The 20,008-nt window shown below is 34.3% G+C and overlaps 1 protein-coding gene across 1 annotated transcript in view; it reads right to left on the bottom strand.

Moving 5' to 3' along the window:
- Positions 1-17,577, bottom strand: part of LOC114359440 (elongation of very long chain fatty acids protein AAEL008004) — a 26,842-nt gene extending 9,265 nt beyond the window's left edge. The window contains exon 1 of the mRNA XM_028313851.1: positions 17,374-17,577. The gene's annotated coding sequence lies outside the window, so the exon portion shown is untranslated. The remainder of the gene's footprint in view (positions 1-17,373) is intronic.
- Positions 17,578-20,008: the final 2,431 nt, after the last annotated feature.

Here is a 20,008-nt window from a genome sequence, read left to right as displayed (position 1 = left end):
ATTTTAATTTGGTTTTGTGCTTCAGTCAGCTTTGTCCGCAGTTCATCAATATTTTCATATTCCCTATTGTATACCAGATGAAGGGCAAGAGCTTCCTCGTTGTGGATAAAAAATGTTCTTTTCAGATATTGTCTCTAAATGTGTTCTACATAACGTAAACTTAAGGGATTGCAAACATTACTTAGTCCTAAGAAAGTCAAAAACATGTAACGGAATCTCCGACTTGCCACTTGAGTGGAGCGATTACAGAAAATAATGGCCTATTAAGTACATGTTTTTTTGTGTAATTATGAAAGTTCAGAAAACTGCGCAGTTTTTAAAATTATTTTGGACCTATGGAAGTTCTTTTTTTTTTTCAAACCTTTAAGTTGAAAATTTTAGAATGTTCCGCTAAAAGCATATTTTTTATGTTTCTAGCAAAAATTTTGTATCTTGCATCAAAGATAGGAAGTTGATTATTTTTTTCAAAAATCTGCAATTAATAGGGAATCTGTTAAAAAAAAGAAATCTGAGAAAAGTCGACCCAAAAAACAGATAAAATAATTTAAAGCCTACTGGGTCATAAAATTTGAAAAAATCACAAAATTAACAATAACTTCTAAACTATGAAAAATCGTAGAACATACATGGGGGTGAAATCGATAGGTCTAGTCCTCACCTATCACCTGCCTTCGGCTTGACACCTTACAAGAAACACCCTGTATAGTAAAGTCACTGTAACTTGAGGACATACCATCACTTTCTGAAAACGTTTACGCAGGTAGATTAGATACCTACATTAAGTGTTGCATACCTACAAAGTGCTATGCTACATAGATACATAGGTAAGTAATATTATTTCCAATAATTTAGTAAAGTCCATTTTTATTCATCTTTTGAAAGCAGATTTTTATATTTGAACTCTACACGAGGCTAAGTACTTAGTTGCTAAAGCTATAAAATAGTTTTCACTCTGTAAGATTACACATTATGTTATTAACTAACATGGATAAAATAATTAAGCTTATAGAAAAATGATCATGAAAATGAATGAATGTTGATTACTTACTTTTATAGTATGTTGGTACTTTACGCAAACACTACGCCTCAACCCAGAGCAATGACTTAGAGACAATATTTATACGATTGTTTAAATGGTTTATTTTATCGGGTCAGATGACCTAACGTGATATTAGTAGTATCGAATGACTGCGATATATGTTGCAGAATGAAATGAGAGATACGAGTCTTAAAATTAATTTAATGTAGCAAGTGTCGTCTTTAAATTTCAAGGATCAGTTTTAAATGTTAATTTTACAAACGAGATGAATTATTACTTAAATTTATGTGTCGGCGAATAAGTGAGTGAGAAGTCGTTATTATTAATAGTAATTTAAAATATTTTTATCTTGTCATGTCTGGTTGCAATACAAGTGGCCTAGTTTAGGCACGTCGTTTATTTGATTCCACCGATAAGATAGTATAGGTTGGAGATCTGTACCTCTAGTAGGAAAAACTTTCGAGTTCGTTTCGTTGCGTATTCAAAGTGTCATCGAAAAATTTTGTATGAAAAATTAAACAGCGCCCCCTATATTATAGCCGCCCTAGGGGGCGCTGTTTAATTTTTCATACAAAATTTTTCGATGACACTTTGAATACGCAACGAAACGAACTCGAAAGTTTTTCGTACTAGAGGTACTGTAATATTTGTAGGTACGGCAACCGAGTTAACACTAAAATTGTCATACCTCGTGTTTAATATTGTAGGTATAAGTTTTTCTTGTCTCCTATGACGGATAATGATTTTTAAGAACATGAGATAAATGAAAATATTTGATTAGTGTGATTTTTATAAATAAGTAGGTATTTAGTAGGTTACTAGACAGAACGTCAAAGTATAAAATTCAAAAGAATAAGGTACCTACCTTACCTTTACTTTGCTTACCTACTTACAAGAAATACCGCCGAAACAGGTGTGTCGTACTGATTTAGTTATTAACTATAAATAAAATGAAGTGCGTGTGTCCGTAAATATTTAGGTACGTCACCAGATTCAAGCCGATCATCGCATCTCTACATTATAATATTATAATAGCACACCTATAATGAAGACGTAACCATTGCTTAACATTATTTATAAAAAAAATGTCTTCTTATAAGTAATCTGGGGGCACGGCAGTGCCCCCACCAAGTCGAGCAAAAAAGCNAAATAAAATGAAGTGCGTGTGTCCGTAAATATTTAGGTACGTCACCAGATTCAAGCCGATCATCGCATCTCTACATTAAATAGTAATTTAAAATATTTTTATCTTGTCATGTCTGGTTGCAATACAAGTGGCCTAGTTTAGGCACGTCGTTTATTTGATTCCACCGATAAGATAGTATAGGTTGGAGATCTGTATATATTTGTAGGTACGGCAACCGAGTTAACACTAAAATTGTCAAACCTCGTGTATAATATTGTATAAGTTTTTCTTGTCTCCTATGACGAATAATGATTTTTAAGAACATGAGATAAATGAAAATATTTGATTAGTGTGATTTTTATAATTAAGTAGGTATTTAGTAGCTTACTAGACAGAACGTCAAAGTATAAAATTCAAAAGAATAAGGTACCTTACCTTTACTTTGCTTACCTACTTACAAGAAATACCGCTTTTCTAAAGTAGACTAGTTAAGGCCGAAACAGGTGTCGTACTGATTTAGATATTAACTATAAATAAAATGAAGTGCGTGTGTCCGTAAATATTTAGGTACGTCACCAGATTCAAGCCGATCATCGCATCTCTACATTATAATATTATAAAAGCGCACCTATAATGAAGACGTAACCATTGCTTATAGGTACCTTATTTATAAAAAAAAAATCTTCTTATAAGTAATATTTCTTAACCGATTGTGTTATCTTTTAATTAAGACTTTATTTGTAAACATAGTAGAGATCATTGAGCCTCGCTTGACCTACGCCTTAATTCAAAGCTTAGGAAATTGTATGTAATGTTATGTCAGATTTTCAAGATTTCTTATTATATTCCTAAAGTAGGTTAGACCTTACATCAAAAAGTTTAACGTTTTTGCAACATTTATTTTAGGTTCAAGGCCAATAAAAAGACGCGAAAAACGCGCCAGCAAAAAACGGTCGTTATAGAAGAATCGCTTTAGTTGGTTTAACCAGTTTAACTATAATCTATTGAAGTGAGTGCAATGAACTAGGTTTTAAGAAAAGTTGACCTAGATTTTATTGCAATTTATTACAAAAATATTGGTGAAAAATTCTCACATACCTATGCATGGGTATGTATCTCAATCCGATTATGAATTCTCCGTGTTTGCACGTCCATTGTCAAAGCAACGTGATAGTTAATGTTTGAAGTTCACGTATTGAAAGATGTTATCTTCAAATCAATAGTGCGATAAAGTTGTTACCTGATTAAATTAGTCATCAATGGGTATCATGAAAATACGAAGGAATGTTAATTTGGTAATACGGCAACAAGTCACTACGAAACGGTTTTCACAACACATCTTAAACAGTACATTAACTATTTTTTTCATTCCTCTGACATAGTTGAAACACATATCTTGCCTTTGTATAGTATTGTGTATGCATGATTATATGAATGTAAATTGATATATAATTTGTTTGGTTTCAACTGGCCGCAGGTAGCCGAGCAACTCGAATGCATTTATTGCAACATTCGCCACCAGTCGTAGACTGCGCACTAGGTAGGGTCTGCGACGTCCACTGAGGCGAGATAAGCGTGAATAATTTTACTTAACACCTACAAAGTAACTAGGTATGTAGTTAGTAGCCTAGTAGGTATATGCCAAGACTGAGGCTTGAGACTCTTGGAAAGGATGAGCCCACGCGGTTTGATATGTCAAAGCAATATGATTATTCATATGTCATTAGACGAGCGATCGCCTCGTGTCCTAAGTGGGTCATTGGCTGCACGTCGTGTGATGTAACAGCGAAATGAACAACTCTGTCGCCCCGCGGTGGCTACCAAGTGCACAATACTTGGGTTGCCATCTTTTTATATCAATTAGCGTATTCTCAAACCGGCAAGGAAGTATAAGAATACTTTTTCTTAAAAGAAAACTGGTTTAAGGAACAATAACTAGAAATAGAAATATGTATTTGAATTTCAGTCCAAGCTTTTCAGTTGAAAACTACTAGAGCTTTTTCACTAAATATAAAATATTATTCTTTTTCGATTTTCAATGGTTTTGAAGAAAATAATAATGATGATTAATTTACCGCTCCGAAATTTTAAATGTACACAGGTATACCTAATTATTGTTAAATGCCATTCATTTAATTTTAAATAGATATCCGATAAAACAATTCACTGCATTAAAATTTATTTTATGGGTTTGCTAATCCTCACCTCGTCTCTACCTCCACCGTTTCTCATTATCTCTTGGTTTTTTCAAAATTGTTCACCTACTAAAAACCAGTTTAGATATCCGAGAATTTTGTAAATATTCATGCAATATCAATTTTCGCACATCTTATTTATGTTAGTAAATACAAATTTGCATACCTACCGCCTCATATTTCGTTGTTGCGACGGCTTGTGACAACATTCGCAAACGTTTTGCAAACTATTTTGTTGGGGGTAAGCATGTGTTAAGAGTTAAAATATAGACTAATTTTGTAATGAAGAAGTTGACGCAGATTGCTGTTCTGTGCATTACAGACAAATGCGGTTTCAATAGTCAGTGCTCTCGAGACTATTATTGTCTACGAGGCTCTATAATCACCGATTGTATGTAACACGCCGAGAGTTCACGTCACGGCCGTCATGTGGGAATAAGTCGTACTTGGAATTACAATTATTTACATTCTTGTTCGCGACGTTTAATGTAGTTTAAGCAGGTTCAACAAACAAAGAGACTATGGAAGCCTGCTCTGCTAAAGAAATGAAGACGCAGCTGGCATAAAAGTTACAAGGAAAACGTCAGTTAAACGCGATGTGTTCGTTTAGATTTTTACAAAAAGTTAAACATTTGCCCAAGTACGAAGTTGGTTACATTTAGTACCTATATAACTAGTTTATATTGATGATTTGCATGAAGTTGAGCCATAATATTACCTATTAAATATTCAAATTTTTCTCAATCTAGATGCTGCATAGCTTCTCAATGGATATTGCTCGTATAGTCGTATATCCAGTGGCGTAGCTAGGTAACCATGGGATGAAAAAAATGGGGCCCCACTGCAATCTAAACTTGTTAGGTTTTATCAAGTTTATTAACATTAAGCTTTTGAATTTCTCTCTATTTATTTTGAAAATGTGAGAAATAGCTTGGGGGCCCCGGGGCACTGCCCCGCCTTGCCCCTTAGTACGCCCCTGCGTATATCTATAAAATATATAATTATTAAGCAAAAACATAGGTACGCTAAGATAAGTCGTAGTAAGCACCTTTAATTATTTGTCAATAAAAATATGCAATTATTGTCCATGTTAGAGCAATAAACAATTAAAGCAATATCCAAGCAAATTGTCACAATCGAGTGCGTCAGTTATAATAACAGATAAATGTCTGTCAGACTGACCCGGTGACTCACAGTCCACTGAAACAAGCTCTGATGGGGAAGCCCGAGACCAAGTGGCATTGACATTCTGACGACGTCTCTGGAGTCTATCTACTTACGTATTAGCTAGGCCTCCAACCGACAGGAATAAATAAAGATCAAGATAGACGTGTGTTCTGCGTCTGCGCAAGTACAAGTACGACCAATCTATATTTTCACATATTACACGTAATACAATTTAAAAAAACTTTTTGTTAGTGCAAATTTAAATATGTTGTATTTAGAGTTGCTGCGAATAGTGGTTATAGCGAATAGTCGAATACCGATTAATCGCCATTCACTTTGGCGAATAGTCGAATAACTCGACATTACTATTCGACATAAAAACATAAAAATTTATTATTTCTAATTTCTTCTAAGGTTGTGAGAAAAGAAAACAATAAAGTTAAAGAATTCTGTTTCATGTTATACATACCTAAATATTATATGTAGTAAATTTTGGGCATGTTTTGAAGAATCATCTACAGGGTGTTAGGTAAATGGGTATATGAGCCGACACTAGCCCATGTTAACATGGTCATTTAAATGGTATGGTGAAGTCAGAAAATTGATATCATCATTTTATTTTTTTTAATTTTCATATAAAATAAATTTTATAAAATCCGATGTGTATAGAGCAACCTACTGAAGAGCACCCCAAGAATGCCACTGCTGAAGAAATCGCCCACTACATCGCATTAGCAAAGGCTGACAGAAAAATAAACCCATATGAATGGTGGACTTTGAGTACCAATAAGAATAGATTTCCTATATTAAGTAAGCTTGCTTAACGATACTTAATCACACCAGCAAGCTCTGTTTATTCAGAAAGACTATTTTCATTAGTTAGGCTTTTTGATTAATTAAAAAGCCTAACTAATTTAATTTCATGAATATGATAGGCACAGGTACATATTACAAATAATATTGATATTGTGTATTGTTTTATTAGGGAAAATAATAAAAATATGATTATTTTTAACTCATTACTTTTTTTATTCACTAAAAGTTTATTTTAGACGACTATTCGCCGAATACCGAATAATACTAGCTATTATTCGGTATTCGACGAATATTAAAAAAATGTCGAGTAATGCCGAATACCGAATAATAGCGAGTATTCGCGGCAACTGTACCTAGTTGTATTACAAGTACAACATGTCCCTGAAATGTAAATCTTTTACAGGTCGTATATTGTTTTGCAAGTAATGTTTACATTAGTATAAATATATTAATTATCGACTGTGGTTTTGTTAAGTATTTAGTTAATAAACACGTGTTTTATAAGACTGTCTTACTTAGATAAAATTTTAAGCTACGAATTTACACACCTTGTCATTTTCAAAGTTAACTAAAACTTTGTAGAAAGCTTTCTGACTTTTAACTTTTCACTTACGAAATTGTCGATTTAACGGTGATTCTACCGGCTGTTTCGAGGTTGAATTTTACAGCCTATAAGAGCTCTTCGATCTAATCGGATGTTTTATGATATTGAAGGTTTGCATTGAATGCAATAGCATTGACATTTTGTTGGTTGCTACATGTGTCTAATTTATTTGAATTGGCCACAAGCAGCCTTTGGAAATTTGCCTTAAATGACATGTCACATTTACTACGGTACTCTGATTCTAGATGATGATTGTCCTTCAAGTAGCAACCTTATTATTTTAGAACTCTGTGTACACATAACACCATTTTAGTAAGTAGTTGTCACTATTTATAACATAACTAATGTTCTTGCAAACATTTTTGTAGCCCGACTTGTGAAGTAATGTAACAAGTTGTTTTCGCGACAAAATCTTTGTTTAAGTAATGTGTTTTATGCTTGCATGATATTTATTTCAATAAAGATATCGTAACATTATTAAGTAGGTATTTAATGTTTGATTAAGTGATAATTAACGAACTTTTCGTAGTTATGTTGAGTTTAAAGTTGTACATAAAGTAAATTACTAGTGAGCGTAATAATGTGTGGAAAAATTGCTTTGTCTATTGTTCCATCCGCATCTGACATTAATTACTTCTTTGCGTAGAGTTACCTAATACCTGACCATTAAATTTTCAAAGGTTTGTCTAGTTGGTGCACTTTGATGAAATTATAATGTACTCGTACCTACTACGAGTACATTATAATTTCAGTGTCACGTTTTGTGAAAACTATAGCCTTAAATCTTTAAAAAATGTTATACAAAGTGAGTTGTAAAGAGTGAACATCCTTGTAAGGACCATTTGACGTAGGTATGTATTTGTACGTAATCATAAGGAGACTATTTTTCATTGTCTGGAGCATTGCATCTAAATGAATCAAATAATTATACGTCGTCTATTGTTAATTTAGTAATTAAAGTCTAATTTCTACAAAAACAAAAATGGTAGCTGTAGAAATAATTGAATGCGGAAAATAGATGTAGGCCTAACTTGCCAGCACTTTTTAATAAAGCAAGAGGTACCTACTTATTGCATATTCTTTGCTTTTGCCCTTTGATATTTGCATATAATGGAACACTGTATGGATATTATGACCCGTGTGCGGTGCGTAAACTATAATACACTAGATACTAATTGCCTACGTAATTGATTAAATTAAATTTTTTATTTTTAATAAAACGCATGTCATTTCATGATTTATTCAATATTAAACGAGTACTTATATCATTCAATACAAATCAATACTAATTAATAAGTAATTAATCATACGTTATATATTGTAATAGAATATAATTTGATATAAATCTAATAATTATCAATTTGATTCCATGTAAGAAGGTGTATTTTTTCGAATTATTACGCGATTACGCGGCTCTACTTAATCTTATCTAAGAATGAATAATCCATGATGTAATATGTACATACAATTTAAAACGTCCTTTATTTTACGAGTTACTAGTAACAATGATAACAATGATGTGTTGATGTTTATTGTTTATTTGTGTGAGAACCAGTTGAGATTTGTAAGATGTAGTAAGCTCTATGATGACTGATGTGGTAAGATAGCCGACAGTGTTGAGATAAAATGTTGTGAGATTAGTTAATTATTGCTTCTTAGTTAGTCTAGAATTTGGCACGCGCAAATTTGATCCAACAGATTTTTTCTTGCTTTCTGAGGTTACGTATATCATGGAATCGCCCTCTGTAAGATCAATGAGATCCTAACCAACTTCCAAAATAGGTACAAATAATTTCAGTTTTGTTAATATACTTTGACATTAGTCCCCGGGCCAGTTAGGTACGAGTACCTATTGCCGTATTGAGAAAAGATGTACGACCATCATCCCAAGGTGGGTCATTAAATAGAGGACATACTCTACGCCTGCGCTTGCAATTGAGATTACAAAACGGACTAAGTATGATTGCATAGGCGATGTATTTTTTATTATTTCAAAATGAGCTGATCTTCGCGTTTGCGTCAAGCACTTGGCAGATAATGTTGTTGCATAACTAGTAATTAAAAAAGTTATTGTTTTTTAAAATTTCTAGAGTGTTAAAACCTAAATAGATACGCACTTGTGTAGGTACTCTTAAGTTTCTCGATGGGTTTTCTTTTCTTAAGGTTTAAATATCCCAGGAAAAGCTGCTTATAAATAGTCCTATAAAGTCGTAATATGAGGTTAGAATACTATAATAGCACCTCTATGAACTCTATTGATACTGTGAGCGGTTCAGTGGTTATGTTCAGTGTTACGTTTGTTAGCACATCCCGCCGGCCGACATTGACATTGGCGCGTGGGCGCACGCAACGCGCCTGAAATTCCGTTTTGTATTGGAAACGACATTCAACGGTTTGTGTGAAAGTAACTTAGTCTCCGCGGATCGCACACACTCATCGCGGTAGATCGATTTTCTATCGTCTCGGCTTACATACATGTGTAGTACGGCCACTGCAATTGCTTCCACTTTCTTTTGTTAGCTTCACGCAACGTATGATAAAACTGAGGATATAAACAGAACACTAAACTTCTCTTTCCATATACCCTTAATCTTTGGTTTTGACCGTTTCCTGTAACATTGAAAAAATTACACATCGGAATTTTCGATGATTTCCGTTTTGAAATCAATAGAGCCTGAAAAGTGGCTATTCACTTTTTCTACTATCTATGTTAGTAGATATAAGTGCTGTTAATTTTTTTACTGTACTGTAAATTATGTAGAGTCCCACCAACGACGTTTGTGACGTTTATTCTTGATTAGGATGCTTGAGGTGCTACTATGTATCGATGCTCGATGCGAATACTAACAATTTTTTTTCCGAGGTTAATCACTTAGGTAGGCATTGTTATAATTCCTAGTTCATCGGTAAAATGACTAAGTTTGTCTATCAAATGGACCGATCGGAACCTTGTGCATAACTGCAGATTGTCTTTGTTGTATTGTCAGGTGATGAGTCACAACTTAACATATTATTTATATGTGCGCTGCACAGCATAACTTGCAGTGTTATTAGGAAGTACATATGAAATTTCCTTTTCAATATGCTGAATGGTTTTTGTCTTGGTTACTTTATAACCAGGGCAACGTAGAGACGTAGTGTGACTGTCTCTCCTCTATCTATTCATTGGTACTTTTAATTTGAATTTCAGAATTTCCTTGATAAATAAAGTAATTTTCCATAAAATACCCACAGCCACACAGTATAAATGGGCTTCTTGAATATAAAGCTAGGTAAACGGGTGACGTGTTGAAACACGTGGTCGACTTATACGTGGAATTATAGACATTTGGCAATAATATGATAATTTGCATATAGATTTTTTTGCCAATATCCAAGTCGCGGAAAATAACGTGACAGTTAGTAGCGATCGCCGCGGTGAGGTTACAAGCCAGTCTGATAAAAATAGCTTGATTTGGTTAAGTTGATAAGATTGCTTAACCATTAGATAAAATATGGTGCACAAGTAGGGCGATAACAAACTCCATGAAGCACTTATGAAAACGAATGCGGGATCGTTGGCCTGATATAAGTAAGTATCTGTCTCTACATAACGTCAGTAATAAGAACGATGACTATAATTTTGTGTGTAATAGCTGAGTATGTCATAAAAAATGTAGAGTTAGCTTAAATTGATAAAGTGACACAGATCTAGTATCAGTATTTATGACGCTAACGATTGCTTAAGTATTCGTGTATTTTATCCACTAGTCAATTCATGATAGTAATAGTGAATGATTAATATTATTGCAGAGACTAATGTTTGCATAGAACAACTTAATGATGGCATGTGCGGTGATTGTAATTATTACACATTTTGGTGTTACATTAGGCGCGGGCAGCGGGCGTTAAGAGCATAAAGCAATTCTCATTTAGGCAATGCAATGGGCGCGATTGCGGCGGAAAGGCAAGCGTGGAGCCATGCTCTCGTGCGAGCGTAACTGACATTGCATCCAGAAAGTGGAGCGCTACCGCGAGTGACTCAGCACTAACCACTTGCTACACTCCAGTGATTAGTTATTTCAACAAAATATTACGAAAATATTCTATTGCCGAAATGTGTACACCACACCCTTGATTGTACTCATTGTGTTCACTCGCTATACGTTGCAAAACTAACTCCAACTTGGTTGTAATGCATTTCATATTAATATGGTGACCATAAAACATGAAATATATTGCAAAATGTACGAATTAACTACGAGTTGTGTTACACGGTCGCTAGCTGTTGAAATTATTCTCACTTCGCTCTTGTGCATCGTGATTGGGGAACTATTAGGTTGGTGATTCGGTACAGAGATACCTAATTGTGGAAAATCCGATAGTTAAATCATAAGTCAAATAAGGATTTTTAAGGAAAATATAGTGTTAGCCTCGACTAGTATATACGTTTACGAAAAACCCTTTAAAATCCATCATTGTCAGGTGAACTTGCAGTAATGTAAAATGTAGAGTGCCTTATTGCAACTCTATCACATCTAGCAAGACTAGCAATGTTGTATTATAGCTAATAATACAACATTGCACTTTGTAAAAGACCAAAAACTATGACGATATCGAAAACCTAGTCAAACCTTATACATAGTATTCACACACACACACACACACACTCGCACGCACACACGCACGCGCGCGCACACACACACACACACACACACACACACACACACACACTGACACACACTGACACGCGGTACAATAGAGATTTGAATAAGTTCTACTTTAAATATTGTTAACACAAGAGCGGTGTTTCCTAACACAAGCAACTGTATGCTTAAAAGGAAACTCCAAACCCTGTATGTTATTTAATGAACTTTTGTAATGAAATAAAATATTTTGTATTTTGTATTTGTATTTTGTAAATAACGTCTATAAAAATCAAGAATAATGTTTTCGGAACTGTGACTGTCTGGATTATTGAGAGTGCAACCTCGTCCAAAATGTACACAATTAAGACATTCATAATTTCGATTCTTACTTTCCTTTGTTTATTAGCATCGTTTCGTGTAGTAGGTACATGTCTCATTGATATGTAGCACAGTGATAGCATCAATTTCTATATAGCCATCGTCAGCATATTTAGAGNGTTTAGATCTAATTGTATTTCGAGTTGAGCACTAAAGGTCGGGGGCAAGGTTGGAAAACAAAAAGCCTTCGCGCTGCTGGTTTAGATAGTCGGAGCCAATTAGCAATTGCAGCGTTGTGATTGCAACGTCCTCATGGAACCGCTACAAAGTCGGTGGTTAATTTGCGGGTACCTTTATTAAGATTAGATGGAGGTGAGTGTTGTCGGGCGGCGATGCGTTGCTTGCGCAACACCCGGAGGCAGCACGCGCGACCCTGAACTCAATTCGGACGCGATCATTTTGCAACTAATCGTTGGTGGACGCCGCGGACGGCGTCGCCGGCGCAAATGTAAACATTTGCAGGCGCAGCCCGAGCGCGCGAGGCCGCCTCGGACGTGCACGCGGCGACACGACACCGTCTAATGACTATCCTTGGCTCCTTGCTAATGCCCAATTTATGATCGAGAGGTCACCCAAGTCGATTTAGAGGTTGCTAGCATTACCTCTTGTTCAAACTTCGAACACAATACGCACGCATAGGTAATGCTTATTTAAATTTTATACTTATATGAAGGTACACACACAATATTAGCTTATAGAATCCGCATGGTAAAGATGTCACGAAATATGTAACTACAATTAATTTTTGAAGGGAGATGTAATGATTTTCCTGTAACCTTGGAAAAAGCTTAATTAACCATTTATTTTCATATTACTTCCCATTGGTTTCCAATGATGTCTCTCAGTAGTTTGCGTTTGTAATTTTCACATTCGTATGTTGTTTGCAGCCATATAGCGAACATTGTGAAAAATATAAAACCAAGGTAACGTAGATATTATTTTGTTGAATACACGCCACAGTCTGCAAAAAAGTTATTGGCGTCAATCGTTCAAGTGCCACATAAATGATCATTTGCACAGAACATAGATTGTTTGCTTGGCGAACATAAAATATAAATAGATTCTAGAATTTACTGACTTGAGAGCAAGTAAGTATTTGTCTAGTTTTTTGCTATAATTCATAAAAATTTGGACATGTCGTCTGCCACCGTGATAGGTGAACAAAAAAAATGTCGTTTATAAAATATGCATACAATTTGTTTGTTTTGACTGGAGAACAAGGTATCAACCGATGTTCATGATCGAGACGCGGTTCAAGTATAATTAATATGTCCACTTTACGTATATGTTAAACCAGGAACAGTGCCTTAAGCATGTAAAGAGTAAGGTCAGCATATTTTTCGGCTAATGAAAGTACAGCGCTATAATCATTCATCTCTGTATTGCAATAAAAATGCGATGCGAAAAGATTTAGAAACAAGAATCATAGAATCTGGTTAACTTTATGAATATTGCATATAAAATGGTGATAATTAATAAATCAGGTTTTATACATTCTAAGAGGCCAATATATTAAACTGTAGCCAGTCAAGGACTTGATGCTCAATTGGTCAATGAACTTTTTCGTTTCCGTTGCTAAAACGTGACACTTTTAGGTAATTAAAATGTATGATAATTTCCTTTTGAAATGAAAATTGAGACAGAAAATGCAATAAGTACGATAATTTTACTGTCCTTATAATATGGGATTCATTATCATTTATATAGGTAAGTAAGTCGTATGATAATGGGAAAAGCAAGGGGTTCAGTTTATCTTGTATTAGGACCGATTTCTTTATGGGACCGACAAAACCTACTGTTTTTTTTTTAATTTTTAACTATTTTGAAAATTTACAGATATTTTTCGATGGAGAAAGTTGTTCTCATCGTAACACATACTTAGCTTCATCGTTTTTGTCCGGATGGGTGGGTAGCCTTTCCGTAAATATCTTTCTATTTGGCATAGATACATAAATAAGGTTAATAAGTAACGGTATCAGATTATGATGATTCTGATTATTATATTTTTAAATATTTAATGACAATGGAAAAACACGTTATTGTACATTTTAGAGTAACGTTGTTAATTTGTTCGAGAAATGACTCCGAGTGTACGTGCTAATATAATTATTATTAAGCACAGAGTCATTCAAACTTTCTTAAACGACGTTTCATATCTGTGTATGGATTTGTGTTGCATCCTGAAAAACATGAAAAAGGTAATTTGCTGGAGATTGGCAGGTTAGTCGTTCGTAGTTCGGCCGGGCCCACACACCAGAAAGGTCTGGCCCCTTGAAAATATTAACGCCAATGAGACCATCCCATCTGTTAACCTTAATCAATTTTTATAAACTTTTTATATGGACCCTAGTTCGAAATAAACGTATTTTATTTTCATTTTCTTCAGGAAATCTATGTATTTTTTCTTTCTGAATTAAAAAAAAATACATAAAGTATTACACAGAAGGTTTAGAAAGATGTTTCAAGGATTTAACCTCTAGAATTATAAAGATGTACAACCTACGGTGTGCTTATTCATCTATTGTTTCACAAATAGCGGATCCAAAATAATTATCTTCTTATAGGAACTCAATGTCGTCTTCAGAGGCTGTCGCAAAAGCCGGTTGTGAGGTTATTTTCGTACATAAAGTTCGAATAAGGTTCAATGAAACTTGACTTGTAGCTGTAGTCTAGAGTCAGCTAAAAAGTCTATCTTTAGAAGTATGCACACTTCTTTTCTTTATTGTATGTAATAGTAACGTGGGAAAAAATAATTCAATCTGTTTGTTCGCAACATCAAACCGGCGCGATTTAATTTATGCAAATATTTTTGTCAACCAGGAGTTCGTGTAGTTAGTGGTCATTACAAACTTTATTAAATTTAAATTAATCAAGTTTCGACTTGGGTTCTTTATTTACTAGCTCGCAGACCTTCAAGATTTCCGATGTTAGCTTTCCTTGTTTAGATAATCAGCCTTCATTGATTACCTTACATTATTCCTATTGGTTGTCAATAGTTTTCGTGGTAGAGCCAAATGACTTCCTAGATGCTTAATATATGGATACTTAATAATTTATTAAAGTACCTACTAATTTATCATACTACCTACAATATTTTTTCTTGAACTTCGCGTCAGTTTAACCATTTTCAAACCATTTTTTTTGTGGATCTATTCAGCAACAAAATATTTGCTAGCATAATATTTTCCGTCAATTAGGTACTATGAGAGAACGCAATAGGAAGAAAAAACACAATTATTGCAAAAGCAAGCAACCATTGAAAGCATAAATGGATTCTTAAATATTATAAGAAGTAAAAAAACTGTTTGTTATTAAAGGTGAATCCCAGATGTACCGGACTGAACGCTATTTCCAAGTGGTGTTTAACAATATACAATGTTAATTATACACCTTTTATTTTTATTGAATACATAAAACTTTATAAATTAAGCCCTGTAAATTTCATTTTCAAATGTAGCATTTGTTAAATAAAATATTTTATTTTGCATGCATGAAATACTTTGAGTTAATATACAACGTGCTCCTTTTGTTTTCCGGAAATTTTAGGGGTATATTCTATAAATAAAAACTAGTTAAAGAGTCTTAGGAATATGTGTTTTTAAAAGCATATTTTTGAAGATATTGTGGATTCTAGATTTAGAAGATGCCTAGTTGATTTAGATTATAGTATCATCAATCTAGTTTTTTTTTTCAAAATTGTCACCTAGTCTTTTTGTGCAGAGTTTTTATTGATAAGTGTATGTAAATTATGAATTATTTCAGTGAAAAATTAAGTTTTTAAATAATTTCGTATGAAAAAATAAGTCGAAAAAAATTGTTGAATTTAACAAAAAATGTAATGCCATTCCATTCTTTGAAGTGGTCTTATTAATACCCTAGAGTTCCAGGAAATGAAAAAGAGCACGTTGTATGTATATTTTATTTGCGACACTAAACTACGAATCGACTCTATGTTGTGTCATGTGTTAGAGATAGGTTAACCATATTTCGGGCCATGTAGAGTTTCTTAAAAGTACCTATATAATTTTGAATGAATTATCTATCATTACTTACAACTTATACAAGTCACAATAATGTGATTTAAGTTATTTTTATGTTATTGTAACATTATGCCAATCTAATAATCGGCAAATATCCTATTATTAACGTTACGGCTATTAAGTTATTGTATTTATCGTGATTTAAAACCGTCACGAATGTTTTTTTTTATCTGGGATTGTATTATATTTTAAAAGCGAATTACCTCTTGTCTAAAGTCTCAAAATTTATAACACTTCAAATTAAAAGGGTTTCTTTGTGTTACAACTTGTGGATACTTTACCGCGGTCGTTAGGTAAAATTGCCCTGACGGGAAGCCATGAGGAGCGTTTCCTAGTTTCCCGAGTTTACTCGCCGAGTTATTAGAGATGAGGCCATTAATACGTTCCATATAGCACTAGGCGCGGGCAGGAGTCATGTTAATCTCGTGTCATGTCAGTGGCCAGGCGAGGTGACCTTACGTCACGCGCCCACCGCCTCGCTGCCACACGCGTTGGGAATACTAACGCCTGTGGAACGCCTTGGTGGATCCTTGGCTTCAAAACCGAGCTCCTTTCTTAGTATACTGTTGCGTTCACTGCATGTTATCTACTAATATTAACAGTTACCACCGCTGTTGCGTACGTAGACAATGTGCAGAGCGGCGGTCGCGTCGGATGTTGTCACAGCAGAATGTTGACAAACTTTCGTTGATGTCTTACGTTTGTATGAACTGTATTAGAGGAGTGGAATGTGGTTAGCATTAATGTTCAAGAATTTTTCGCGTTTCAAGGATAATCGCAAACAATGGCCTCTCATGCGGAGTCCGTTTCATCTCGCACGTGACCTTTGATTGCGAGCGAGTCTCATCTAGCAAGTTATCAAATGAATTGTCATTCATTAGCATCTCTTGTAAAAATTAGACAATTTGGAGCGAGGCCGGAGATTTTGTACCTGTGCGCTGTGTGTCGCTACCGCATATTATCTTAGCGTTACGTAGTCGCTCTAATGGAAATCTATATCTCCATTATTTGTGTAAGCGATTTGCAATAAGATAGGTACCTACGTACAAAATGTTCTTTGGACTCCGAACAAATTATAAGTAATACTGAATTTCACAGACATTTATAGGTTTAATGCACATAATTTAATTTACCATTTAGGTAATTACTAGATACACGTTGATCACACTATAAAGCCTTATTTTGTTCAAAAGGTCAACCGTATAAATTAAAGTTGAGATATCTTAAATTTTTCAATAGATTTTCCTTATTAAAACAATTGGTTATGAACAACTGATTGTAAAATTTTCAAAGTAACTCAAACTGCCTTGCTTTACGAGTCCGCATCATCACATGACTTAGTCGAGGTGAATTTCACGCACGTTTTTCTCGTAGACTCACCTGAATGGGAAGTTCTGGTTGTGGCTGTCAATGTTCCGTCCAGGATTTATGTTCTGCAGTCCAAGAGCACAAGCACTACCGAGGGTAAACGGGTTAAAGCAAAGTTTCGAGGTGGGGGCGCTAGGGTAGCGGGCGTGTGAGTCGCGGTGCGCGGGCGCCACTGCGTTCGTGCGGCCTGCGGGCTGAGTACTGGCGGCGCGCGCGCTCACACTACCCTTTTATCACATCGCTCTTCAAGCGCCTTCAACTTGACTTCATGCGTCACTAAGTATACTTGGACAGGACCCTGTGCCTTAAATCTGAAAATAAGTTTTCAGGTTTTTAAACCCGCACCTCTGTCCTTGCATTTTTTGTAGTCTTTGTGTAGAGCTTGTTTATGTTCTAAAATAAGTTACAGGATAATTATCATTTTCATGTTTTACTTGGTGTCAAATGTAGGTTAATATGAATGAACAAAACCTGGATCGGCCATGACGATGTAGTTTAATAACTACATCGTCATGGCCGATCCGATGGAAAATTAAATGTGTAAATTTAATTTTTTAATAAAAAAAAAAGACAAATTACTAATGTTTTCCTATTAATTTGCACTAGAGTAGGTATAATTGCATTGGGATTTAATAATGCCCTATAGCTTTTTTGATTTGTCTCTTGTTGGTATAAAAATAAATTGATACAAATATAATTTAGCAACAATTTTGCGATGCTACAATATGCGAGAAGGACGAGTGACGACCCGGCAAACCTGGTTTTCATTTGACGTCATTGCAGCTCTTGAACGGTGCATTGGTGTCCGGTTTATTTATTTTTTCTTGTTATCTCATTCTAATTATAGAAAAAGCTGGAACCAATTAAGGGCACCTTATAGCGTGCTTTAATCAAGGAATCTCTTGGTACACTGGTCTTTCGATACAATGCGTTAATTACTTCGGAGATTAGTCTCTTACGTCACTGATTAATCAAAATCGTTTTCTTAAAGAGTAACTACAATATGCATAGGACTGCGTAGGGAGTTATAAAAATTTGAATATGTTTAGTCCTGTTGTTTCTTGAAAGTAGGTGTGAAAGTGAGACGATCCTTTTAAATAACGTTTTTCAGGAATGATCCTTTACTACTATCACTCTCTACTCTAAAAGTAAAGAATCTGCAACAAAAACGGACACCAGCAAAAAAAAATAAATTATAAACTCTTTGATTCGAGTTAATACGCAATTTATTAAATCACAAAAACAAATGTACCTATTCTTTGGCTTCTATAATAATGAGTCGGCAAGTAATAAATAATTACGATTATATTCAAAGAGTTGCAAAGTCATATAAACATCGGTCATATTTACATTTCTAATAATTTGTAACATGTAAAGAAACAGTCTTGGCTAGTAAACTTACTCAACTGTCAAGGCTTAGTATAATTAATTAGAGTACGACAAGGGTTACGCAAAATCAGCTCCATGACTGTTAAAGTTTCAGGTTTTCAGGTGACAGCGAACCCCATAACTAAATTAATAAATCCCCCCCCCCTAAAGAAAATAATAAAATGTTCTGTTGCAGAAAATAAGGCCTTTAAAAGGCCACCATGTATGCCGCACGTGGGTCGTGCCTGTCAATTTTCAAGCCACCATTATATTTTTTTTTTCGCACGGCAGGGGGCCGTCGATTGGCGAATCCCTAGGGTTCACGTACCCCACTCCGACAAACCCTGGAGTACGAGTATACTTAATTATTTACCATGTAAGAAAAACAATGGAAATCATTGGGAGACCTGTCCAACAGTCTTAGACGTCCGGTAGCTAAAGTGATAAAGATAAAACATTTGCCATAGATGGGATATCAAGCTGAACTCTGTGAAACCTTATGTTTCTTTTTTTTTATTTATATTAGGAAGACCAGCAGGGTTTACATAATTGATTATTTTACAGTTAATAACACTTGATAACCACTTATAGGTCCCCACAGATAGAATTGTGGTGGATATTTAAAGAAATTATAAAAACAGATATTTACATGATACACGATACACCTAATGTTGTATTAAAGAGATAGTAATTTAACCATATTAGACTTCCCGTTACCTCATATTTATAATAAACAACATGATAAAAAAATGTTCCTGTAATAATTGCAACACATTATTATAGTTTGTCATGCTGTCCTATAAGTAGGTATTATTGGTATTACTAACTGTATCTTAGTATTTGTAAAGGATGTGGAAATTAATACAGTCATTGCATTGATTTGGAATATCGCGGATGCTTTTGACGCATTTAATACAGTAAAGTAATAGTTTTATAACGATCGAGACAATTAACTACAATAACTTTGTTTCCGTAAACAACTCTACACCCTAATTGCTTATCAATTTATTATTTTTGGGATTAATTAGGCCATAGGTATTTTGTTAATACGTATATAAAACAAAAGACAGGTTTAGAAATGACCTTTGTAATGACACGCAACATGAATTAAAAACGTTGAGTTAAATTTTTTCGTAGGAAAAATAATATACCTACTAGGTATCTAGTTATTTTTTTATATAATCAATGTTTTTTTATATGAATAATATTTTTTTCTAATTTTATGGGGCTTAAGTAATAGGTAATTGTTTGTTGCAGTTTCAGACTGAATGGGTAATTT

The sequence above is a fragment of the Ostrinia furnacalis genome, unplaced genomic scaffold (assembly GCF_004193835.3).
Source record: "Ostrinia furnacalis isolate ACB-3 unplaced genomic scaffold, ASM419383v2 OfSCF4391, whole genome shotgun sequence".
Lineage (NCBI taxonomy): Eukaryota > Metazoa > Arthropoda > Insecta > Lepidoptera > Crambidae > Ostrinia > Ostrinia furnacalis.
The sequence above is the reverse complement of the archived record's forward strand: the minus strand, read 5'-3'. Positions and strand labels throughout refer to the sequence as shown.